The sequence below is a fragment of the Lissotriton helveticus genome, chromosome 6 (assembly GCF_964261635.1).
Source record: "Lissotriton helveticus chromosome 6, aLisHel1.1, whole genome shotgun sequence".
In the NCBI taxonomy this organism is placed as follows: Eukaryota; Metazoa; Chordata; class Amphibia; order Caudata; family Salamandridae; genus Lissotriton; species Lissotriton helveticus.
The window spans coordinates 1431772913-1431800783 of record NC_136067.1 but is presented as its reverse complement, the minus strand read 5'-3'; positions in this window follow the sequence as shown (position 1 = coordinate 1431800783).

Below are 27871 nucleotides of genomic sequence, written 5' to 3'. Positions count from 1 at the left end.
AGACATATATAGGACAGACATCGCAGAATGTGAAGATGCGAATCATTCAACATCAATCGAGAATCAGGTGCCAAACGCAGGGAGCTCCGTTGGTACAACACTATTCCGAACTTAACCATAATGAGAATGGCATCAGGTGGTCCGTGCTACTGGTGGTGAGAGCCCAGAGCAAAGTGATCTTACAAACGACCCTAAATTAAGTAGAAGCACGGATGATTGAAAAATATGAAACTGCGAGAGGGGGTTGAATGACCGCGATGAAATATGGGCACTTATAAGATCATAAACATCATACTCTGTGGTCTGACTTTCTGAATTCCTGTTGTACATATGTATGATTTTGTCACTCAGCTTGAACTTTGCTGTGTTCTCCGTACAATATTGTGATATGTTTATATGACTATTTATTTGTATTGTTGAAGTTTGTTATGTATGTTGTATATATATACATACTTTTATTGTATATGTTTGTATACATGCATTATTGATTTTTGATCTCCTCCTAATTTGTCTGTTGGCAGGAGACTTATGTACACTTTTCTTTTAGCATTTAGATTGTTAGTTTGTCTCTGTGCTCTTGTGGACCTGTGGTTCCTTTTCTGTCACCAGTTGACGTAAAAATGTTTTATATAGTACTGCCTCAGGTTATAGTGAGTGTTCTTTGAATTGTCGAGCACAGGGGACTTTGGACTTTTGCCCCCTTTTTTCCTTTTCTTATTTCATTTAGTGAGAGGATTATTATTTGGTCTGCCTTTGTTTTGTGTTTGTGTATATTTCGATAGATTGGAGGATTCTGGAAATTGCCCCGAGCTTAGTGCTCTATCTTTCGTCTATTCAAGGAGAGTAATTTGTCCCAGTTGCACTCCTCCCCGATGTGGTGTATTAGGGAGGTGACCGCCCCACCGGTCCGACACGATAGTCCGCTTTCTTTGTCCTTTATTGTACATGTGTACGTCACGGTCATGTGACATGTGCCGGGCGTCTTCTAGGAGAGGAAACCCTCGGCGTCTACACGCGGTTGATCCGTGGTGCATAATGCAGTTCCCCCGGAGTGAATGGCGGCTTGATTTTTCGTTGACAAAGGTGAGAAAATTAGTGGAGCCTGGTCGGTGTGACCCACGTTAGGGAGGAGTAGATTGTATCTGCTTCGATTATTAGGTGGGACTTGACGCTTGTTTATTTGTTCCCCGTGTAGTTTTCTATACTTGGGATTGATTTCCTTTGCTGAGAGTGACGTGTGAGAGTGAACTCCCATAGACGTACTACGTCCTCGATAAGGTACGTTTTGTTATGTTGATGGTGCTCCTTTTTGTGTATGATGTTTGCATTATATTACAAAGGTGTTTCTAGCAAGTTTCTTTTTGCCTTTGTTTCCCTTGTAGAACTGCTAGTCTGATTTATAAAAGTGTGAAGGGTCCCGCCATATTGGATCCTCTGTCGTAAGTTACCTCGCGCAAGCTCTCCTCCTTCGATTTGCATGTAATGTACACCTCTTGCCTGGTGTAGTTTCTTGTAGTTATTCATTCTTTTATTTCTTGTGGTTGGTCGAACGGTCGAGAATTGATTTGTGACCCTGGATTACCTGTCTCTCTTCCCCCCCTCTCTTTTTGTTTGAGTACACACGAATAGGCTTTGCACATTTTCATGTGTCTGATCTGTCTTTTTGGAGAGATGGAGGTTTCTTTACCCTTTCACATAGGTTTTGTGTTTCTGCCTGGGGTGCGCTTTGGTCTCCTTGATGCCTACTGCTTCACTTTTTATTTATTTTTTTACACATTACTTGTCTTTCTGCTGGTGATGGAGTTGGTTTCTGGGTAATGAGGGCGCAGAGATTTAGACAGATTACCAGAAGATGGTATACATCTCGTTGTATGTATTGTTTCAGGTTTTTTTCACCCTGTCCTGAGGAGGCCAGATTTGTTGGAAGGCCGAAACGCGATGGGTCGACACTTTCCATAAAGAGGAGTCGATTTTCAACTATAAATCAAAGTGGAATTATTTCTTTTTGACACAGTTTGTATATTTAGGTTCTAGGTTGTTTACCTTGAACCAACTGTGTACTTCCTAGAAGTAATAGGAGGACACCTAGCTTTTTGATTCAATAATTTCTCTGGGTGAAGATGGTTATGCTTATGATTTTTTTTTTTGTATTAATTTTGTGTATTATGTCCTTTAATGTTGTATATAGTGTGTACATATGTATGTATATTTATGTAGAATGTAAATTTGAACTTGACTAAAACTGCTGAAGAATATTTCTATGTGATTCTGATAAATTACATTGTAAATTCACGCTCTCCATTATTTGTGATGGTATGTTCGTTGATGAAGTAGTAGGTTTAGTGGACTAGTGCCACCAGTATAGGAGAATTAGTAGTCCCCTATTGGCTAATTTTTTCAGATATTTATTCTTCCTTTGCCATTTTCCTAGTTTGCTTACGACAGACCCTGCGACACGCTTCTCCGGTGATGCAACCGCATCTGATGCGACTGTGACAATCATCTCTGGTGATAAGAGGCGCTTTGGCGATGCAGTGCGACAGCTGCGACACCCTTCTTAAGTGATGTGATGGTGTCTTATGCAACGGCGCCACTCTTCTGCGGTGATGCAAGGCACTTCTGCAATGCGAAGTAGCAGCGGCGACACTCTTCTTCAGTGATGCGACGACAGCGGCTGCGGCGGCAACACGCTTCTTCTTTGTGAGTCGCGCTTCCAGCTCCTTGCAACATGCAGTCCCTCAGAAGGCTCAACACAACAGCAGGCATCTCAAAAGAACTCTTGGGGAGCTGGTGGGTGAAGTCTGTTGTCCCTGAGACTTCAGTTGGAGGCAAGCTCTGCCTCCAGCCCTTGGAGATCCTTTACACGTTGAATTGAAAGTAGTACACATCCATTATCCTTTCTTTGGCAGTCAGGCAACCACTGCATGCCAATCCCCCAAACAGCACTCAGCTTAGGGGTAGTCTCCTCCTCAGTTTCTCTGGTTCTTCTCCTCAGCAAAGGTTCTTCTTGTTTCCCAAAAGTGACCTCAAGTTCTGGGGTCGGGGTCCCCTCTTTTATTTTAATTTTTCATTTGTTCTCTGAAGGCAGAGAGGCATTTGCCTAGTCTAAACCAGTTCTGGTCAGTCCTGGAGCACTTTGTTGACAAGACTCATTATTTCCTTTCACTGTGTAGGCCAGGGACATCAGACACACCACAGGAGGTGGAGCCAGCATTGTGGAGAGAAGGCACAGCCCTATTCAGGTCCCAGGTGCAACTCCTCCCACCCATCTATATGCACATAGCTCTATTCAGCCCTGTGCAGACTGACCCTGTCTCCTGGAATCCCTCAGCCCCTGTCACTCAAACTCCAGACAAGGAATACACAACCTAGCAGAGGCAGGCTTGGATGGTTAGACAAGCAAATGCCTACTTTCTAAAAGTGTCTAACCCAGGGTGGTGTGGAGTGCAAAAAACGATGGATTTAGGCCCAGATCTTTGTACTGGTGTGAATGTATGACATTGTTCTACATTCTGTCCATCAACTGTGTTTTTTGCAATTTTCACCCCGAGTGGGCTGGGTATGCTCAGACGTGAGTCCCAGGCTCTCCACACCACTGGGGTCAAGCTATCCAGGCTGATGAAGGCTGATAGCCAGAAACCGGTCCTTGGATGCTTGATTCCGGACTGGGAAGGACATGGCTTGGTAGTTCGGACTGGACTGTTCCCATGAGGCACAGGGTCAGAGCTGATTTGCATATAGCCAGTGTCTAACCCAGGGTGGTGTGGAGTGCAAAAAAACGATGGATTTAGGCCCAGATCTTTGTACTGGTGTGAATGTATGACATTGTTCTACATTCTGTCCATCAACTGCGGTTTTTGCAATTTTCACCCCGAGTGGGCTGGGTATGCTCAGATGTGAGTCCCAGGCTCTCCACACCACTGGAGTCAAGCTATCCAGGCTGATGAAGGCTGATAGCCAGAAACCGGTCCTTGGATGCTTGATTCCGGACTGGGAAAGACATGGCTTGGTAGTTCGGACTGGACTGTTCCCATGAGGCCCAGGGTCAGAGCTGATTTGCATATAGCCAGTGTCTAACCCAGGGTGGTGTGGAGTGCAAAAAAACGATGGATTTAGGCCTAGATCTTTGTACTGGTGTGAATGTATGACATTGTTGTACATTCTGTCCATCAACTGTGTTTTTTGCAATTTTCACCCCGAGTGGGCTGGGTATGCTCAGACGTGAGTCCCAGGCTCTTCACACCACTGGAGTCAAGCTATCCAGGCTGATGAAGGCTGATAGCCAGAAAACGGTCCTTGGATGCTTGATTCTGGACTGGGAAAGACATGGCTTGGTAGTTCGGACTGGACTGTTCCCATGAGGCACAGGGTCAGAGCTGATTTGCATATAGCCAGTGTCTAACCCAGCGTGTTGTGGAGTGCAAAAAAACGATGGATTTAGGCCCAGATCTTTGTACTGGTGTGAATGTATGACATTGTTCTACATTCTGTCCATCAACTGTGTTTTTTGGAATTTTCACCCCGAGTGGGCTGGGTATGCTAAGACGTGAGTCCCAGGCTCTCCACACCACTGGAGTCAAGCTATCCAGGCTGATGAAGGCTGATAGCCAGAAACCGGTCCTTGGATGCTTGATTCCGGACTGGGAAAGACATGGCTTGGTAGTTCGGACTGGACTGTTCCCATGAGGCACAGGGTCAGAGCTGATTTGCATATAGCCAGTGTCTAACCCAGGGTGGTGTGGAGTGCAAAAAAAAACGATGAATTTAGGCCCAGATCTTTGTACTGGTGTGAATGTATGACATTGTTCTACATTCTGTCCATCAACTGTGTTTTTTGCTACTTTCTAAAAGTGGTATTTTCAAACACAGAATCTTAAAACCAACTTCACTAAAATATGTATTTTATCATTCTGAGTTCTGGCATAGTAAACTCGAATTTCTACCTGGTTCCCTGAGTCAGTTAGGATTATAAGATTATAATATTCAAACTGCCCATTCTGGTCAATGGGGAACAGGTAGCCTTGCAATAGTGAAAACCAAAAATGGCTGTAATTCACTATTAGGACATGCCAAACACACCCGGGCATGTCCTACCTTTTACCGACAATGCACCCTGCCCTTGGGCCTACCATAGGGGTGACTAATATTCAGAAAAGGGAAGGTTTAGGGACTGGCAAATGGGTGACCTTGCCCAGTCAACAATGCAGTACCAGACTACACACAGCCTCTGCAATGGCAGACCTGAGACACACTTTTACAGGCTTCTTCTGTGGGTGGCACAACCAGTGCTGCAAACCCACCAGCAGCATTTGGTTTACAAGCCCTGGGCACGTGAAGTGCACTGTACTAGGGTCTGACATGTAAACCAAACCAGTCAATCATGGAATCACTAATCCATACATCAATTTACAATAGGGAGATAATATGCACTTTAGCACAGCAGTGGTAAAGTGGCCAGAGTCATAAAATAGCCAACAACAGGTCAGAAAAAATACGAGAGGGAGGCAAAAAGTTCAGGGATGACCCCACAAAAAAGACCAAGTCCAACAGTGAATGTTTTGGGTCAGGTTGCTGAAGTGCCCAAATCTGTGTGCATTTTAGACTACAATGAGCACATAGGTGGTGTTGAAAGAGTAGATCAGAGGTTAGACCCTTACACTGCTCTTCTTAAGGATTACATTTGGTATACGAAGTTGGCCATCCATCTTTTCAATTTCGCAACTTTTAATGCTTTTGTTGTGTTCAAGGAGTGTTCTCCAGCGTCAAAGATTACTTTTGTTCAGTTTCTGGAGTCTGGGATAGGCAGCCTTGTTGTAGTGGAACAGGCAAGTGTCTCTAGAGTTGGAGTAGTGGAAGATGTAACTAGATCACCACTTTGCCAAATTAATTCCTCCCACGCCCCAAAAAACCCAACCCCTGTAAGAGATGTAGAGTCTGTTTGTGAAGAGGTATGCGGAAGGAGAGTCATATGCATTATGCTGATTGTCCTTTTAATCGTGGGCTGTGTGTGCCCACATGTTTCAGATGGTCTCACACTCAACAGAGTTTTTGGGAGCAACGGTGAGTCTAATAGTGTACTGTCTGGCCTGTATGGTTTTATACTTGTTGTTCAGTTTCACGGTTGGCATTAGAATGATGTCTTTAGTTACCGCTGTTGTGCTTGTAGTTATAGTTTTGTAACTTGTTCCAAATGGTTTGTGTTTTATTTCTTGCAAAAAAAAATTGATGATGGTGACCGTGGACTGGTGTTTGGCTGGTGGTGTGCATGGATTGGCACTTGGCTAGCAGTGTGCGTGGGCTGGCACTTGACTGGGACTATAGGTGGACGGGTAATCGTCTGACAATGTGTGTGGGCTGGCATTTGGCCAGCAGTGTGGGTGGACTGGCATTCGGCTGGTGGTATGCGTGGACTAGTGCTTGGATGGCGGTGTGTGTGAACTTTTGCTTGGCTGACAGTGCGTGGGCTGGTTCTTGATGTCAGTGTGGGTGGGCTGGAGCTTGGATGGTGGTGTGGGTGGGTTGGTGCTTGGCTGGCGGTGTGGGTGGACTGGCATTTGGCTGGTAGTGTGGGTGAACTGGTGTTTGGCTGGTAGTGTAGGTGGACTGGTGTTTGGCTGGTGGTGTGCGTGAACTGGTGCTTGGCTGGTGGTGTGCGTGGGCTGGCATTTGGCTGACAGAGTGTGAGTAGTGACTTGCTGCAGGTCATTTTACACTCTGCAAGCCTAACACCACTGCATACACTATGTCAACCACCAGCTGGTGTGATTGCTGTGTCAGTCATGTGGGCGAATGAAAGTGATGGTCCCTTCAATGGCACAGTCTGATGATGTATATATTGTAATGTGCTGTGCCTCGGCTGGCGGTGTGAATGGTCTTGTGTGTCATATATGAAATGTGTGTGAATGGCCTGTTAGGAGGTGGGTGCCTTGCCTTGGCATTGGTTCAGGTTTTTAACCACATCATTATTAACAGTGCATTTCCTTTGTGTGAAATCTCTTGTTAATAAAATGTTACACTCTAAACCTTCACTCACCTTCATGCCAAATCCAACCAGTATGCATGTGAACTTAAGTAATAGTTTGTTTTGAAGTAATATTTGGATTTTCTGTCTTTCTCTTTAAGGGTGTACATTGTCTCTACATTGTCGGTTGATGTGAGTGTTGTAATGTATTGGGGCTGCAGCTGGTGGTGTGAACTTGTGTGTCAAGTATGAAAGGTGTATGAATGGCCTGTAAAGAGGTTGGTGCCTTGTCGTGGCTTTACAGCTCACGAGCTGTGAGTTATTGGTTCAGGTTTTTAACCTTTTAATTATTTACAGTGTTTTTCCTTTTTGTGAAATCTCTTGTTAATAAAATATACCTTTTGAACCTTTCACTCACCCTTGTGACAAATTCAACAAGTATGTGTGTGTACTTGAGGGACAGATAAATAGATAGTCATATTTGTCTTATCTGTCTTTCTGTGCAAAGGTGTAGTTTGTCTCTAGGGAAAATCTACCACCTTTAGATATTTATGTAAACCAAAAATAAATGGGGAATACGGGGTGGAGTGCCTCTCATGGATCCCAACAAGCACTTTTAGTCACAATGTCATGCAAATCTCAAAATGTGACTATAGTCACACATTTTCCTTGCATTACTGTGTCATGTTCGTGTAGTAACAGAAAAACCACAATTTTACTACCATCCAGCATTACCCTCAGGTCTCCCGATAAAGAAGGTACCTCACTCATGTAGGTTGGCCAAGTACCAGCCACAGGCAAGGGCCCAAACGTATTGTGGAGACCTGGTTTTGCAAGGGGGAACACTTGGGTTTTTGGCTCCGAGGTCGGTGGCCATTTAGGGAAACCTACCAGACCCATACATTTCTGAAAACTAGACACCCTGAGAGTACAGAGATGTATGGCTTGCATGGACCCTCAACCTTTTTTCAACTCAGAATTCCTGCAAACCTAAAATTTAGCTGAAAAAGCAAATTTTTCTCAAATTTCTTTGTGGGGAAGTTGTGGGATCACCGGGCTGCCACAGATTTCCTACCACCCTGCGTTCCCCCAGGTCTCCCGCTAACAATGATACCTCACTCGTGTGGGTGGGCCAAGTACTCCCCACAAGCAAGGGCCCAAAACTTATTGTGGAGACATCAAAATTACCTATCACAAAACAAACTGGTTTTGCAAGGATAGGCACCTGAATTTTTGGACCCGGGCTCGGGGACCATCTAGGAAAACCAACCAAACCCATACATTTCTGAAAACAATACACCTGAGAGGGTCCTGGGAGGTATGGCTTGCATGGACTCCCCAACATTTTCCTATCCAGAATACTGTGCCGGCACAAATGTCACAGTTTTCCCTCTGAGTCTCTCGAGTAAAATGATACCTCCCTTGTGTGGGTGTCCAATGCTGAATTGGCTAAAAACATATTTCTTTGTAATGTAGCACTTAGAATTCGCTGTGCTACACCCTTCGACCCCTATGTTTTTGGCCCTTACTAGTCACAGGCCCTTGCCCCACACAAGTGTGGTATCATTTTACTCAGGAGTCTGAGGACAACGCTGTGTGGTAGGACATTAGTGCCGGGGCCATCATCTCACACAGGAATATCTGTATTATATTATTTTTAATGTATTTTAATGTTTGATCTAAATGTAAATGTTTTTGAAAACAAAATATCAAATTGGAATATTTAGTTCTGGTGGTTAACCTAACCCCTTCCAAACCCAACACTTTCCCTGCTGTTGCTTGGATTGGAGTGGGACTAGTAAATCTGACTCCTCAAAAGTCCAACACTTTCTGTAGTTTTCCTTATGTTGGAGTGGGTATGGTAAATCTATCTCCTCCAAAGTCCAATCTTTTCTTACTGTTGATTAGCTAGGAATGTAAATGTTCACTATAATTTTTGTCTATTGTTAAACCTATTTATAACATTTAATATGTTTTAATTTTTTTGTATTTGAATTTTTGTAGGTTATGTTTTATTTAATTTGTTATACAATTTGCTGTGTGGTTTTGATCTATCTATCTATCTACATCCTATTTATATTTATCAGGCGCCATTCCAATGGTTAATAAGAATGCATAGAATTATTGGTGACCTATGGAACAAGGGTTGAGCTGCTCACTGCAGATGCCATACTTATGATGTACAGAAGAATGTGGCAATAGGCTTGCAAGTGATATCATCTCATTAGTTAGGTATATATGGGACATAAGAGGAGGTGTGGGAAAAGGAACCACTAATTTATTAATTTATTGTTGTTTAATAATTTATGATTCTAACAAATAGGCGAAGGATGTGAACTGTGTAAAACAAATTTAATATACGATGACAGTTGGGGTTATAGGCCAGTGGGCCTAGAGAGATGGATTATTATTGTTATGAAATATCCAAATTGAAAAGCTTTTTATTATGACTTTGAGCTTGGTTATTTTGGTGGTTTTTCTGTTACAGCCTTGATGAAGCAATAGAGGTTGTGAAAAACATGTTTGCTGTAAATGTTTTAATCTTTACAAATAAAGAAAGCCAACAGAAAATGTGTGATTAGACACTACAGTACAGCATCATGAGACAACTATGGCTTGAACTCTCAGAGTATATATCTTGAGAAAGGCAGTTGTACTGCCGAAACACGTCTCTTTCTCTTGTGTTCCTGCATCTGGGGTAACTTGATTAATTAAACAGGCTTATCTCCCTTGACTTCGAGTGCCGGATCTCTTTCTCTTAATGGAGTTTGGGAGATTTTAAATGTAAGCAAGCTTTACATCAATGGCAACAATGAAACCCATTGGCTTGTTGTAACCATGTTCCCTGATTGCCTATCTTGCAACTACTCCGTACCAATGCATCTTTCATGAAGAACGCTCTCCTAAAGGTTACCTGTGGCATCTTACTATTCGTGTATCCCAGACTGAGCCACCTTTAATCATCAGGTGCCAGTGTTTTTATATAATCATCCTGATTACTCCTTCCTTCTTGCTACAGGTTGGTATCACCCTGATGGTTAGTTTCTCCTCCTTTATGGAAAAGCAACGCTTCCCTGCTCTTGCCTTGTACTCTCATAAATACTGCTGATATGGTTGTATCCGAGTAGCCCCACTACCTTAATCTACCCATCATCTCTTCCCTGCCCACATTCTAGTCTTTTAAAAGACTTCAATTCCTTTTCATCTTAACAGTTCCCCATAAGTGATGCTGGTCTTTAAATGGGCTGGGTTGAAAATGTTGGCATGCAGAGCAAAATTACCTGCCTTCTTTTTTCTGAATAACCTGGTTTGTAACTTACCCTTACTTACAAACCCTTGTTAGCCAAGGAATTCTGCCTGGGTTGAGCTAATGTTTTTTGAAAAGTGAAAGTTTAGGGCATTTTGATTTATTTGTTCAATAAATTCAGCAGCTGACTGATGTGACCCCCTCCAATTAGGAAAGAAGTCATCAATAGGGCAGAGGTCAACAATAAAGCATAGCCAGCTGATGGCATGTTCTTCCCACATTTTGTCATGATCTGTTATGAGTACTTGCTCCTCCTATCACCCAATATGCTAACAAGCATAGTTGGTTACCAGGTGCCATTCGCCATGCTTCGCACAAGTCTGGACACTTGATAGGTTTCTGATATGTCGGCAGGAAGTAATCAATATAGAATGAGGACTTATATATATAAATACATACATGTATATAAACACATACATATATATGTATGTGCACATGAGCTGGTGGGAGGAGCTGGTACTAGCAGCAGAATGCAGCAGTTGCATGCAGAAGAACATTAAACTATAGCTTCGTTTTATTAATGATCTGTTTTTAATTTGGAGGGGCACACATCAGGAAGCAATGGAATTTGTAACATCTATTATTAACAATGTAATCAATTTTCACTTTACAGCCACCATTAGTGACACTACAGTCAACTTTTGTAGTACATTAACAATGCAAAGTAGAGACAAAACTTTATCGAAAGGAAGCAGCAGGCAATTCAACTCTACACGCCAGCAGCGCCCATCCAAGGCATTTGATAAACAGTATCCCCTTTAGGGAAATGCTGAGGATAGTGAGCAGTAACAAAGAGGGCCCAAGAGGAAAGTAAGGCCAGATTCCTAGAACAAGGGTACTTACACAAGACAATAAATAGGGAAATAGCAACATCTATGACACTAGACAGAACAGGGTTAATCAGGGACAAATGAGATCAAGTGACATGTCAACTAGGTCAACAAAAAAGATAGGAGGGAAACTAAAACCGCTGAATTCAGAATAATCATGGGGTTCAGCAAAAAAGATATAGAGTTGCGGACCATAATTTCACGCAATTGGCAATTGGTACGCAATGATCCAGTCATGGGAACAATGTTACGGCAAAATGTGTCAATCACACACAGCAGGGCACCCTCTATGAGGGATAAACTTGTCAAAACTAACCCTGCAGTGATTGAGGAGAGTATCTGGCTCAAGACGCATAAAGAATCTTTCAAGTGTAAGACATGTAAAGCCTGCCAACAGGGGGTGAATAAAACTGCATATCGGACCCTATTTAGTACAGAGGAGTATAAGATCAATAAACTCTTAACATGCAAGACAGACCATGTGATCAATGTACTGATATGCCTGGAGGATGGCAGTCCCCAGGATCATTAACTTCTCCAAGAGCGAGGCAAAATGCCCCCCCCCCCCACTTATTTGGAACATAGCTCCAAGGAGGTGATGACCCTGGAGAAGGGGAACCATGTGGCCCCCTGCATTTTAGTATACTATACCTGGGGAGGTGGCATCCCCAGGGCTGTGTGAGGGGCCTAAGCCCCCCACATATTTTATTTCAATATAGCCTGGGGAGATGGCAGTCCCTGGGACTGTAGGGAGGCTGCATCGTCCCCCACATTTCACAAAATTAGCCTTGGGGAGATGGCGGTCCCCGGGCAGCATGGGGGGCTGGAGCCCCCATTCATTCTAATTAAATATAGCCCCGGGATGGTGGCAGTCCCCGGGGATGCATCGGGCCACACATGCCAGACATCATTACTTTTAATTGCCCCCGGAACCTGGCTCAGCCGGGAGACTAAAGGAAACAAAGCACAGGAGCCTGTGCTTCATTTAAAAAAAAGGATTCAGCCCAGTTCTCGGATCCACCACAAATTCAGACAAGCTTTTTTTTGTTAATTTGTTGTGGGGTCCTAGGGGTCTCTCTTGGTCCCCCTGAACAGGCCTAGGCAGTCAGGGTGTTTCTAACCTGCCCCCTATCTTTTTTTAAAATGTTTTTGCGTATGGAGGCCAATACTTCCTGTCTGAAATATTGAGAGCAAATCAGATCTCAGGTACGAGATCTGGAGGTTTCTCGGGTTCCACCGCGGCCACAGTTGTATAGCTGAGAAATATTTGCATTACTTAGGAACTACTGAACAGATTTAGACCATTTAACAAAAAGACTGCTCTTCTAATACATATATATATATATATATATATATATATATATATATATATATATATATATATATATTATTACTATTATTATTAGGGAAATTTGTAGAGCCATGGGCGTCCGCAGACATTTTTCCAGGGGGGGCAAAATGTTAACGTCATCACCATCCTCCGACATGATGTGTGCCAGGTAGGGCACAAGAAACACTGGGGCGCAGAACTAGGATAGACTCAATTAAATGCCAGGAATCCAGGACATGTGACTGACCCTGCCACATGGCAACGAACACCACCTGTAGGGAAAACACTAAACTTTCTGACAAGGTGCTTTATCTCTGTCTGCTAGGTGTGTAGACTTCCGGGTCCTCGATCCAACACCAATAAAGGCTGTCTTCAGCACAATTCGAATTTTATCAGAATACTTTAAAACAGCCTATGATTAAAGCACCAGATTAAATATACTGTATGCACAGTGTATGTTAGGGATTTTTGTAGCACACATATTCACCAAAATTGGCTTCTTGGTGCTAGAATTCATGATAACTTTTATCCAAAGTTAAAGCACGAAGACAAAGTTAGTAATAAATAATGCAGCAATCACACTCGCTAGTGATTCGCCAAAGGGTGCTCCCTTTACTAGAATTCCCCGGGCATTGCTAAATTTTACACACATTCAATTAATTTATATAAAATAAAATGTATAGGTCCAAATGTTAGCTATATTTTTTAAAAGAAACTTAGAGTCCCTCTACGTGTAGTCAATGTCAAATTGACAATGTGCGCACGTTTAGGGATACAATAATGGCCAGCTCCTTTATGCGGAAGCCCGGCAGCGGCGGCACATCACAGGTCCAGGGATGCTGAGTATTACACAGTGGTCGAATTGGGGGAAAAAAGTAGGGGAACAGTGGGCGGAGAATCAGAGGGCGGGAATTACCCAAAGATTGGATCTGTGGTTGGAGCCAGAAGTGTGGCCAGAATGCGCAGACATCCACATTTTTAGTATTTGTTTGGCTTTTTTACTGCCCAGTTTAATCAACCAATGGCTACACATGATTATTTAAGGTTATAATGAGCTATTGACATTAAAATATATCCATAAAGTGGGATATGCTTCTAATCACAGAATGTACCAAATACGATAAAATGTGGAAACACAAGCCATTTGTCTCAGAGCCATGGAGGTTCGGTCATCAGCACTTCTCCCTTTTTCCACAACAGCAGTTCAAACATGAATGGCAAAATATCCTAGTTTGCAAATGTTTTCTCTAAAATTATGGCTCTGCCATATTTGCCTCATAAGGCAAGATCTGCTGCATGAATTGACCATTTAAACGAATAAATTGTTTGTAGCTCAAACATATCAAAAGTTAATATAAAATGTGACTTGTGTTGCTGCGGAGTGGATGGCCTATTGTAAAGGTTGACTGGTCACCTTTCTCACTGCTGCGTTTGTATGTTACACTGGTACTAATAAGGCAAAATCTTTCCAGAGACTGTTAGCATGTGTGCGCACGTCAAAATAATAAAATATCTGAAAATATACTGCATTACGCTGCAGCCTTTTTTTTAATGCATTATTTAGCCAACACTATGGCATAATGTTGTCATCTTTTGCTGCATAATTAATTCCAGTGGCCCCACAGCAGGCAGCACATGTTAAAAGTGCTTGTGAATGAAGCAGGGAGACTGTGAAGTTTGTGAACTTAGTTTGGTGTGCGTGCAAACCCTGCATTGCCAATCCCTGGTGAGTTGCAGCTACTACTGCTGAAACAAGGCCAATGGAGGTACCTATGGGTGAGGCAGACTGCCCTCAAGGGCAGGGCCAGCCATAGCACTGGTGGTCTCCTGTGCATTAATGTTTGTTAGGGCCCCCAATGACCACCTCTGCCATGGATTCCCTCACTACCACCCTTTAACTGTGCCCCCCAAGTCTCCATAACCACTCTCTCTCAGATTTACAGCACCACTCATACCATTGTACGGTGTCAGAGCACTTTACATCACACACATTACACAGAGACAATCAATATGTGTGTAAATCACTGTATAGAAAATGTTACATAAGACTAAGGGCTACAAGGTGTAGGAGTCACATGACAACCATACTAGTAGCCGGTATAGTTTTATAGTGATTGGTCTGGAGAAACACAATACCCGGAATTTAAAACGTAATACCATGGTTGGGGGTTCTCCTTAATAATTAGAATTGATTTCTGTCCAAAAGAACACTTTTTTATTTTTTTATTTTTTTTTATTTAAGACTGGTGGAAATATAAGCATCTTTATTCTGTTGCCGGCAATACATGGTCAATTCTAAAATATGACTAACACATTACTCACTCATTTGTTCCTAAACAGAAATATGGAAATAATACAGACATTCATTTTCTTGGTTGCTAATTATGATTTATTTTTTATTTTTTTTTCAACCAATGGAAACAGTCGTTGATACAGTGTCACTCGCCTACATCCCTGTTAGGGCCGGCTACATTATCCATCACAGTCGGATCAGAAATCATCGTTCAATAACATCAAAGGTAATATAGAGGAACAACATTCTTCAGTAGAACAGATGACTGGCAGCTACACGAAGACCGTCCTATACTGTGTTACATATTGCATACAAACAAGAGAAATAAGAATAAACTCGCAAATTGGTCCGTTTTTTCCCCCCCGTAGGTTCAAACTTCCCCTCCCCCATCCCTCCCCCCAACCCCAACCTTACCAAACTAGCTGCGCTTATCAGAGTCCCAAGCCCTACTGTGATGAGTACTCAATCCTCTGTGGACGTGCTGATTGGTGAGGAGTCTAGTGAGTGCAAGTCTACCCTATGTCGCCCTCTGTCTCACCGTTGTGGTGCGGTGCTGTACAGGTCGAGTAACAGGGCACCCGCTCAGAGCCCACCATCACCGTCATGGAAGAGGTGGCGCGGCGGCTCCCCCCCGCAGTCTCCATTCAGTGTCAAGTGTCAGTGCACACCCCTTTTAATCATTCCTGTGAAGGAGACGGCGTATCGTTCTCCGCAGTCTTTGCAATTAAATAAGCCTGATACAATCCCCAGAAATTTTTAGGTCGGCTACTAGGCGGGAGTAGCTCTCCGAAAGCCTCCGATTGCGTGTTGCAGTAAAGCATCTCCCTAGACCATCTCTTCAAAGTCGGCAGAGGCCCTCGCATCCAGCAGGTCGCTACCACCTTACGTGCCACTAAGAGACCCATATCCACCAGCCTACGCAGCGAAGCAGGAACCATCTTGGAGTATCCCAGTAAAGCCAGGGCCGGGTCGGCCGGGAGCTCCTTCTCAATCATAGTGCCCATTTCGCTAAAAACCGCCGTCCAGAATTGTTGTATTCCCGGACACTCCCATGCCATGTGCATGAAACCGGCTACCAACGCATGGCATCTCTCACACTCCGCAGATTGCCTCAGTCCGTACCTGTGAAGCCTTTCCGGGGTATAATACACAGGTTGCAAGTATTTAAAGTGGAGTAGCCGGTGCCTGGCGTTAAGGGAGACTCTCCTTGTGCTGGAACGGCAATAGGCCCACATAGCGTCGTCAATTTGGACGCCCTGATCCGTCTGCCACGCCAATCTAGCCCTGGTATAGTTTACTTGGGAATGTTGATGCCCGATTTTATACAAATTAGTTATTAACTTATGTGGGGACTTCGTTTTTATAACGTATGTGTACTCCGGGATCTCAGGGGGCTCTGCTAGGTCCGGGCCAAGCAATTCCAGAAAGGCTCTGCGCACTCTGTAATATTGATATTTTTCTAGCAGCGTATGAGACTCCCTTCCCTGCGAGACCTGTGCCCAAGACTTGACTGTCCCTTCGGCAAAGAAATCTCCCATAGCTGTAATACCCAGAGTGTGCAAGGCCCTGACGACCCCAGCCTCCACGACTGTGGGGAGCCATCTCGCCCATTATATCGGCATCAGTGGGGAATATAAGAGCTCACAGGCCTGTGGACGCAGGAGCGAGTGCCAAGCGTGGTTGGTGGACACAACAGAGTCGAGCATTCCCACTCTGCGGACCGTGGGGTCGCACACTGTGGCGGGCAGAGGAACAGGGGCTGCAAAGAGACGCTCCAGTATTACATGCGGGGTGTCTGGCCGTCCATGTATCCAGGTGTGTAAATGCGTGGCTTGTGCGATGCGGTAGTATCTTTCGAGGTTAGGCGCTCCCAAGCCTCCCTGTTCGTACGGGAGCATCAGAACCTCCCATTTAACCCTAGGCTGTCCGCCACCCCAAGCCAGTCGAATGAGGAGCTGCGTGAGGGTGTGAAAAAATGATTTAGGCAAACTATGGGGAGATTGTAGAATAAGAAAAGGAAACGGGGCAGTACCACCATTTTGATGAGTGCAATGCGTCCCATGAGGGAAAGCGGTAGTTTACACCACTTCTCCACATCATCAGCCAACTTGCTGCAAGCTACACCATAGTTTTCGCGGGCTAAGATGTCTGGGTCAGTATGTATCTTAATGCCGAGGTATCTGATCGGTTCAGTTGACCACACTAGAGGGTACTCCATGTCAAAACGAGCAGTGCATGCCGTTAACGGGAACGCCACCGACTTCGTCCAGTTCACATGGAGTCCGGAGAGAGCCCCAAAGTGCACTACCTCCCGTAAAACTGCAGACATGTTATTTTCAGGATCTCTAACATAGAGCAGCGTGTCGTCGGCATACGTGGATATCCCTATCATATACGTCAGAAAGCTGATAGCTCTATGGCTGTGATATTCCCTGAAAGCACACGCTAATGGTTCCGCAACCAGCGCATAGAGTAGCGGCGAGAGAGGGCAACCCTGCCTGGTCCCTCTGCTAATGAGGAAGGGATCTGAAACCCTGTCTCTCAGCCGCACCCTAGCCGTGGGGTTGTGATAGAGCGCACCCAACATTTGAACAAAGGGTTCGCCCACTCCCAGCTTCCGCAACACCCTAATCATGAAGGGCCACTCCACGGAGTCAAAGGCCTTCTCCATGTCTAAGAAAACCGCGATAGCTTGCGTGTCTGGTCTAGTGTGTTGGATCGCGCCCAGCACCGTGCGTATGTTGTAATCCAGGTTACGTTCAGGGATAAAACCGGCCTGCTCCGGGGCCACCAAGCATGGGGCGACCAGGGCCAATCGCGTAGCCAGAACTTTCGCAAAGATTTTGGCGTCGACATTGATCATCGACAAAGGCCTGTACGATCCGCACAGCTCAGGGGGTTTACCCGGTTTGAGTATCGTGACTATAATAGCCTCTCGCATAGATGGGGGCATCGACCCTGTCTCACATATTTCGTCAAATAAGGCGGAGAGATGCGGTATTAGTGTATCCTTAAAGGCTTTGTAAAAGCCCACAGTCAGACCGTCCGCCCCAGGGGCACTACCCGCTCTCATACTTGCCAGTGCATCAGCTATTTCGCCTTTTTGTATCGGGACCATTAGGAATTCCCTCTGCCAATTTTCCAGAAAGGGCATCTTGATATAGCTCAGGTAGCTGTCTATTTCATCCTCAACATCAGTCAGTCTGGCAGAGTAAAGCCGCGTAAAAAATGCTTTGAATTCCGCGAGCATGGCACCCTCGTCCCGTAGAATATCTCCCCCCTCAGTGTGGAGTGCCGAGAGCGGGGTAACTCGCCTACTGCCCTTCACAATGTTGGCAAGCAGGGAACTCGGGCGCTCCCCCTCGCCATATGTTCGTGCCGAGGCATATTTACCCAGGTGACGTACCTCCCTGTCCGCCTCCTCATTAAATTCCTGGATCAGTTCTCGCAGTTCAGTCATGTCAGCTCTGGCACTACTCTCTTGGTGTGCTCGCTCTATCTCCGCTATGCGCTGCTCTAAGTGTGTTAGCCGTTGTCGTATAGCTTTAAGTACACTAGAGTGCTTGGCCATCGCCTGTCCCCTCACAAACACCTTAAAAGTCTCCCACACCGTGGAAAAATCTTCAACAGACCCAATGTTGGTGCCAAAGAATAAGTCTATCTCTTCAGCCAGCTCTGCCCTGAAAGTCTCATCAAGCAGTGAGTATGGAGGGAATCGCCAAGTGAAAGGGGGTATTCTCCTCTCCGGAGTATTAAGCACCAGCAGAAGAGGAGAATGGTCGGAGAGCGTGCGAGGCAGGACCACACATCTCTTTATGAGCTTCATCAAAACACGTGACGCTAACCAATAGTCTATTCTAGTATGTATGTTGTGGAATGACGAGTAGTGTGTGAAGCCCCCTATCTCTGGGTGCTTGTCTCTCCAAACATCAACCAAGTCCAATGTGATCATGTCGGCTTGCAGCTGTTGGGCCGCCGGGCGTCTTGGAGGCCCCGCCGATCTATCTGTCTCTGGGTTGAATACTAAGTTGAGGTCTCCCCCCCAAAGTATCCCGGAAGTGGCATGAGGGGCACACAAACTGACCAGCGCCGTGTAGAAGTCTGGGGAGTCATAGTTCGGACCGTACACATTAACTACTATAAAGTCGTGACCTTTGCCCACGCATCTCGATATAACAAATCTACCCTCCGGGTCAGCGCTCAGAAGCGTTAGCTGCAGTCTAGACTTGGGATTAACCCAGGTGAGTACCCCCCTGGAATGTGTAGTAAAACCTGCCTGCGTGATACACCCAGCTAAACCTCTAGCTGTTAGCATTTTACTAGTAGGAACTAAATGCGTTTCCTGGAGTAGAGCCAGGTCAATGTGTTGTCTCTGTAGGTAGTTCATCACCTTCCTGAGCTTACGATAATCATTAAGACCTCTCACGTTCCATGTCAGGGCCCTGATACATGCCATTTCCCCGTTGCAGCCGGGAACCGCCGCGTCAGCCATAGTCATTGCAATACAATCTGTACCACATGAAGTACCCAATTAGCAGGAATTGCAACACGCCGGCAGGGAACATAAAGCAAGGCCTGCGTCCTCCCACCCGCACACCATAGGAAACATTGCAGGACCATGTTGACATGAGCGAGTATATACTGTTAACCATACACTGAGCACACAGCACTTTTTCATCATTGAGAGAATTTCCAAATTCTGATCCATCACACAGAACAGTCCTGAGTACGTTTGCAGGCAGCAGCAGCTCAAAACACAATCCCCAACCCCCAACCCCCCTCCCACAGCAGACCTCCCCCAACTCGGCCCGACAGGATACCACACTCACCCACCCCCCAAACACTTTCAACCCATCCCCAACTTTCCCCCAAGTAGCCCCATGTGGGACCAAAGAAGCCAGAGGCGCTGGGGCAGAGGTCGCCAGTTTGGTTATCTGTCGCAATCCCAACATATCTCCGAGCAATCTGGCTCCTGCACCATCACACCCATATAGTCTACCATTGTGTGTAGTAGTCTCGGCAGGCTTAGTTCCAGCGTGCAACCCTCTCTTGTGCGGAGCGCGCACGACCCAACATTCGCCTTCCCTCGCTATCTGACCCATACCATTCCCATCAGATGAAGAGAAGATATCAGAGGGCTAAAACAAACATCTCTCACAATCACTGCTGTCACCCCCCGGCTCCTGCAAGTGCTTCTTCTCATAAATACTGGTAAATAGCGCTGTAGAGAGCCGCCTCCTGGGTTGCAACTCAGCTACCAACGGAACATGTAGACAAAGCGGTGAGCATCTGCCAGTGTTAAACAATAGAAAGGTCTCACCCAGGTGGTGCCGCATCAGTCTCATCTGGGCAACTGCTCTACAAGCCTGTCCGTGCACCCACTTTGTCCTGGGGTGTCACCACAACAAAATCGTCCCCACCCGTGCACCGAGAGAAGGACTACTTCGTGTCCGTCTCCCGCCTAATCCTGCTCATCCAGGAGCGCAGAGTCTTCTCGTTCTCCATGTTGGCTCCGCGGACTGATCCTTTGCTCCTTTGCCCATTCTTTCAGAGTTTTTTGTAATTCCCTCGGATCGGTAAAGAAGTACGAGTGGCCCTGCCTATTGATGCAGAGTTTAGCGGGGTACAGCATCGCATAATCCAGACCTAGCTCCCGTAGTTGCTTCTTGTAGGGGGCAAAACGACGTCTCTCCTCTTGGACCTTCGCAGTAAAGTCCGGGTACAAGGATATTTCCATCCCCTCAAATTGTAACTTCCCCTTTTCTCTGGCCACACGCAACGCCGTGTCCCTGTCCCTGTAATTAAGGAGTTTGGCGATAATAGGCCTCGCTGTAGCACCAGATTTCGGTCGGGGTCCCAGGGTTCGGTGCGCCCTTTCTACTATAAACATGGGTGAGAAGGTGTCCTCGCCCAGTAGGGTGGTCAGGAGTTTCTCAACAAATAGCTCCATCCTGCCAGTGTTCGTCGTCTCCGCCACTCCCGTTATTCGTATATTCGAGCGCCTGGAGCGCGCCTCCAAATCCTCAGACTTGTCCTGGATGACTTGAAGTAATTTGCTGAACTGTTTGCGGTCCTTGTCACTCTCCAATTGCGCTTCTTCGACCTCCGTGATTCTTCTTTCCGCCATGTCGAGGCGTTCCGCATTTTTATCCACCCTCTCCGACATGCGGTCCATACGATAGGAGAGGGCGTCAATTTTGCTACCAATTGACGCCATGCTGTCCTGCAGCCCTTTCTCCATGACTGACAACATTTCCTTGATTTCTGAGCACATTCCGCTCTCCGGGGGGGCAGCCCGTGGCGAGGACCCCGAGGTCTGTGCGTCCGAGACCTTCGTGCGCTTCTGATCGAATGCAAGTTTTGACTGGGTCCTATCTCCTTTTCCCATGCCGAGTCTGTCAGTCATCTGTCTCGTGCAATATGTTATTCAAAAAACCCCTCCGTGCTTAGCCGAACATCCACTAGTACCAAGTATACTCTGTAGCGCAATCCCAGCTACAGGGCTCGCGCAGTGGCGCAATGCAGCACTCAGGGTATTTCCCACTTTGTGTTCCCCACACGCCTGCAGAGGACTAACGGTTATGGTGCCCACCTCCGTCCAAAGCACTTGCGCATCCCTTCCAAGTCGCTCAGCTCCCCTCAGCAGGCGGGGGTGTCATGTATTCCTATAGGTTCTGAATCGATCCCCCTATTCCTGACCCTATTCTAGTTAAACAAACCAACAAGTTAACTAGCAGCCAGCCCATGAGGCAGAAAACCCCCATGATGCAGATACCGTTATCTGACGCAGTCACACTACGGCACAGGAACGTGTTATCTGATTAGGTCATAACACTTGCGATCTAATTAGACAAGCGATATTCCTCCAGCCCCTGATAAGGCATACGGAGTTCTCATAACAAATCAAACCTATGACAACCTGGGCAAAACCCTGCGGCCATTGTTTTGATTTCACCGAGAACTTTAGTAAAAGAATGTGCTAACGAGCAAGTCGTATGACATCTTTATTGACGTATCTATGTCCATCCTTACGTCAATCTCGGCACCTTAAAGGTATAAATATTACCGATCTTGCCATATGCAAACACACGCGTGGTGACGAGACGGAGCAGCCATACTTGCCGAAGCGAAGAGCAGAGCAGACCCCGCTGGCGCAGCCCCGCCTTTCTGACGCGCTGAGAGACGCGCTGCTTTCTCCTGCCGAGAATCCAGCACCGGCGTTTCCGGGTAGCCCTCGCAGGCAGCCTGGAATATCGAGACCAGAGAGAGAGATACCATTCCTCATTCATCCTAAATTCCAGGTACAGAACTGAATAACCCCTCACAGAGAATTCTTTAGTTATTCACTTGGCAAAAACAAACTTAACTTAAACTGTAACTATCTATTCCCGCCCACGTATTAGACTTAGGTCAGGTACACGGGGTAGGCGTATCTAGAAACACCAGTTGAGTACGTTTAGTCAAATGTATATGTGCATGTAATATATTTTATTCATTTTAAAACATCTTATGGCTTAGAAACCATATCAATGTTTTTACAGTATTATTTTATACTATTGCTTTTAATGTATGCACTTTACTTAACTATAAGTATTGCAATAATATCGATCCATTTCTCTTGTATGAGAAAAGAGACTGATCAATAAATAACACCTTTTTATTGAACACGCCCGTCTCTTCCTTTTCTCTACATTCTGATGAGACTAAGAATGCACGTACTGACTGAGTAAAATAATTTGCCTTTTGTTCACACGACTCTCGAGATTGACTCTTGATTAGGGGAGAGCAAAGTTGTCATGTTCTATGGTTGTCAGAAACTAAATCCCTTCTTGTCTAATCAGGGAAGTTAATTCCTCCTTGAACATTCGAGAAAGTTTCTAGTGAACTCTGAGCTACGCTGGCAAACCCAAAACTTTAAGTCTAGTATCGACAGTAGTAGACCTAGTTAACGTCTGGCCTAGGCCTTTACTGCTGTAGGTATTATTCCAATGCGCAGAGCCTATTGGGAAGATAGGAACTACACTACATGGCGCCCAACGCGTTTGGAAAGGGCGATAAAACTAGCGTAAGACATTTAGAGTAACTCAGTCGTGCTTTCTCACTCAGACCCCTTTTTCCCCAAATACTCCAAAGACGTCTGGAGTGGGTGAAAGGTTATATCCGCCAGACCTCGCAGGAGGGAACTCCTATGTATGGTTCTTGGTATAGTCAACGTTGAAGGATAAACAGTTCCAAAATATTGTGCATCTAACCTTTGTTTCCATAAGAAACCTGATCTGCAAACAAACAAAATAACCATCCTGTCAGTAAAATGACAGACAGTGATGAAGAAAGAGAGGCAGTTAGATTAGCAGCTGACATAGCAGAAGCTGATACTGCACTACAAAATGCAGACCCGGATATAATACTCATCCCGGTCATTAAAAGAAAATCTATAACCTTGAAACTTATAGAAAATGGACTGACACCTAGAGGTGGCACAGTCATATTCGTAATTGAGGCACACGAATATCGGCAGACAGAGGTATATTATTCATGGATACATTTTCCAGCAGCAAATGCTGTAACAAAGTACTTCCACTATTACAAAATAGAGGAACCTCCTAATGAGTACACTCCTTTCGAGGAGGTGGAAGTACCACTCAAATTCCAAGAGCATTTGCTCTTATTTGATGGCGCCCTAAAACATAATAATCACATCACCAGGCTCGGTCCTTTAGGTAGACCAGGAGCAACGTGGCCGGTCCTAGCCGGATACACACCACATCCAGACATCAATGGGATGTCTGCAGTAGAGCTGTTAACACAGCTAAAACAATTAATAAAAATACATAGACAATTAGTCCAGTATGTGATGCGGACTTCAACAATTCAGCCAGCGATTAAACTTCCACAGCTGACCCCTCACCAGGGGAACACAAATAAAATTACACCACAGAACATCCAATCCTGCCTAGGTAAAGTACCGGCTAAACGGGAACAAATACCATTCTGGTTGGCACAGAAAATTACCCAAATAGAGGCGATGTTTCCTGACACCACCCCGCTAGAAAAACACAGGATTCTGACTATCTGTCTCCCAATGGGAATCGCACCACACATAGAGGACTGTGACACTTGGGGTACAGTCTTTGCTTCCATCTACACAAAAACGCACGGTGTTCCATCCATTTCGGTAATACCAGATGTGCTAAAACAAATTCAAGATGAATACGGTCCAGAACCCGCTTTAACTCTTGGTATGAAATTACTGAAAGACTTCAAGCAGGTCTCGGCTATATTATTAGCCAACATAAAAGGTGAAGCAGCCAACGTGGCGATCCGCCAGAGGTTAAAAGAGACAGATATAGCAGACCAACCAGCTGAAATTGCCAGAATCATAGAAAAATCCTATGAGGAACTAGGTAGAGATAGTTTAGGTGGAATACCAGTAAAACCGCAACTGACTGAAAGTCCAGAAAAAATATTTTTTAATAATAATTCACCAAAAAAGAACTGGGATGGAAACAAACAATCCAATCCTAAAGAAAAGAAATTCCAGTCCAGAGGAAGGTCTCCTAGGCGAAGAGAGAAATCTCCGAACCAAAGACACAGGTCACCCCAGAGTGACCCCTCTGGGAAAAGATATAACCTTAGAAATAGGGATAATATAAAAAAACCTGATAGATATCAAGACATTGATACGCGTCCCTCTCAATCTTTTCAGACTTCCTCGCAGAAATCGGAAAGAAGAGGACGATCAGAACAAAGAGAAGAGCACGCCAAGTCCAAAGACAAGGAACCTGCTCAACTAAAAAAGAAATTACAATTTCCAAAAAAGAAGGTAGCCAGTATCAAGGTAGTTAACAATGCCGAGAATACTGAGGACACAACTGAAAAACGGAGAGTGGGCTCAGACAATGCTAGACAGCGCAGCAGAAGTGAGCATAGCTCGCAAAGTCCTTATGAATCATCTGGAGACAGTGGACACGAATGAATATCTTCAAGTGGAAACTGCAGACACCAGGGTTAGCAAACCTCACAAGATATACGAGATAACATTACGTATAGAGGGAGATAAGACTAGGAAAATAAGGGGACTATTTTGGGATAACCTCTCCAAGGGTTATGACATCCTTCTAGCTGAAAAAGACTGGCCACCAGAGTTTGTCAGGGAGTGCCCTCATGGCGAAGAAGTAATTATGCCTGCCTTCTCAAATCAAATTCCAATTCATAAAAAATACACACTTGCTAGAAAGTGGGCAGTGGCTCTAGCACCTGCTTTATATAAAAATCATGTAGGATGGGATGAGGATTCTCCTCCTCACAAAATCCAGCTAAAATCACAACCTACTGCACAAAGGCAGTACCCAATTAAGCAAGAAGCTAAAAAACAGGTAAATGAAATACTAGATCAGCTAGAATACCAGGGGGTGATTGAAACTTGCACCTCACAAATGAACAATCCTTTGTTTCCGGTCTCCAAACCAGACAATTCTTATAGTCTAGTTTTGGATTACCGACACCTTAACACATGTTGCAAAACTTTTGCAGTGCAAAACTCACACAGTGCTGCACTAATGAATAACATAGTGCGCAAAAAATACAAAACAACCTTAGACATCTCTAATGGATTCTTTTGTCAAAACATAGCACCAGAAAGCAGATATTTAACTGCATTCTCAGTAAATGGCACTCAAAAACAATTCTGTCGGTTAGCCCAGGGGTACAAGAACAGTCCGGGGGTATTCTCAGCGAGAGTAACAGAATTACTACAACTATATGATGATGAAGCATTATCTTATGTCGATGACATTTACTTAACAGATGATGACTTGGAGACTCACTTGAAAAGAGTGAACACCATAATACTTGGGTTCGCTGCAGAGGGTTACAAATTCAACTTTAAAAAATCCAGAATTGCCCATCTGACAGTCCTGTTCTTAGGATATGAATTATCAAGCGAAGGCAAAAGCCTGGCTGACAATTTCCTACAGAAATGTGCCGTACTCCAAGCACCTAGAACACTAAAAAACCTACAGTCGATTCTAGGCTTCCTAAATTTCGGAAGAACATACATTGCAAATTACGCAGAAAGGGTCAAACCCCTTTATGATCTAATTAAACCAGATTTTAAAAAATCCAATTGGACTCAAATACACACAGAAATTCTGAGATCCTTACAAACAGACATGCTAATTAAAACAAAATTAGAAACACGTGATAACACACGCAATCTTGTGATTCGAGTCATCCCAGGGAGATGCGGATTCACATACCTGACCTCTAATGAGGGGGAAAAGGTACCAATTGCATTCAAATCACACTTGTACACAGAAGCTGAACAGAAATTCAGCAACAAAGAAAAAATTGTTCATGCAGTTCAAACCGCAATAGCTAGAGAGAAAGATCAAGCGGACGGTAGACATATCACAGTCAGAACAGCAAAATCAGCCTTTGAGGCACTAACAACACCGTGGAATTTACCAACAACAGCATTGAATCCGGAATGGATACAATGGGTAAATTCTATCACAACGGACAAAGTATACTACTACTTTGATCCAGAACTAGAAGAATTAAAAAATCTAGAATATGAAAAAACATATCCTCTGCCAATCGACATTCTGCCTTTACGACATTACGCCTGTGTAATCTATACAGACGGACAGGCTCAACCGTCCGTTTTTGGGGAGAACAAGCATACAACCCCACATGTGAGATTACAAAAGAAGTGTGGCGCGGAGGTAAACTAAAACCTCTATTAACAAAGACACACTCAGTAGAAAGTAATTCAGAACAACAAACTGAAATATTAGCTTTAAAAATGGCGCTAGATAATGCGGATCGCGAATTCCCGACACTTATAGTGTCAGATTCATATTACTGCGTCAAATCATATAACAGCGATTTGCAGACATGGATTCAAAAAGGTTACAAAGATGACACAGATGCACCAATAAAGCAGAAACTGCTCTGGGAACAAATAGCTCTTTTACAAAAAGAACTACCAAAGACTCACGTGATACACACACTGAGTCATCAACGTGATGGCGTTCACGTTGCAGGGAATTCATTGGCTGATGAGGCCGCGAAGGCAGCTGTACAAACGGCTTCCGTAGCTGCCGTCACCCGGTCAAAAACAAAAATAGACAGCGAAATATTACAAGCTGTCAGCGCTTCAGAAAAGGATTCGATAGAACCACTCCCTAAAGGCTTTCCAGTAAAATACTCATACATAACTGATGCAAACAATGTTCCTTTTGCCCGAATCCCTGGAGTGGGGGATAGGGCAATTCCAAACATGGAACATAGGTTAGGACTGATAATAGCGGCACATGAAGGGCTTGCTTCTATTCATGCTGGCATCTCAGCCACAGTATCATTATTAAAACAGAGATACTGGTGGCCACAAATGAGAAGACAAACAAGGAACTATGTTCTAGAATGTGAAATATGTCAAAAAATGAAAGTATCAACGGTGAGACGTCCAGTGCAGACGCCCCTTCTAATCTCGGATAAACCATTAGCCTGCGTTTATCTAGACCACTGCGGTCCCTTACAAAGGGATGGTAACTATAAATATATCTTGGTCGCAGTGGATTCCTGCACGAGATTCATATGGATGTGGCCCCAGCGAACGGCTGACGCCAGAACTGTTATAAAAGATTTGCGAGTCTTTATCGGCACATACGCAATTGGCATGCTGCATTCAGACAATGGTCCTGCTTTTAGCTCTCGGGCTTATAAGGAGGCCATGGTCAGCATGGGCGTGCAATTGCGGTACTCTTGTCCATTTCACCCTGAGGGGAACGGAATTGTTGAAAGAAAAAACTGTGACATAAAGCAATCTATAACGGCAAAGGTATTAGGTTCGGGAGCTGGGTGGGTCAAACATCTAATAAGTGTCCAACGTAGTCTCAATAACTTGCCAAGAAATTCTCTGAAGGGATTCAGTGCGTACGAATTATTATTTGGAACTAAGATGATGATCTCTGACATTGATAGTCAGACTTCAGTGGTGAAAGAAAAAACCTTTGATATCAAAGACCGTTTGGCTATTTTGCAGGACTTAAACAAAACAAGAAAAGACCTGAGCAACATAAAGTTGAAACAACAGCCAACAACCACTGAAGAACCACCACCTGTCCCAGCAAGACCTGTCTGGATT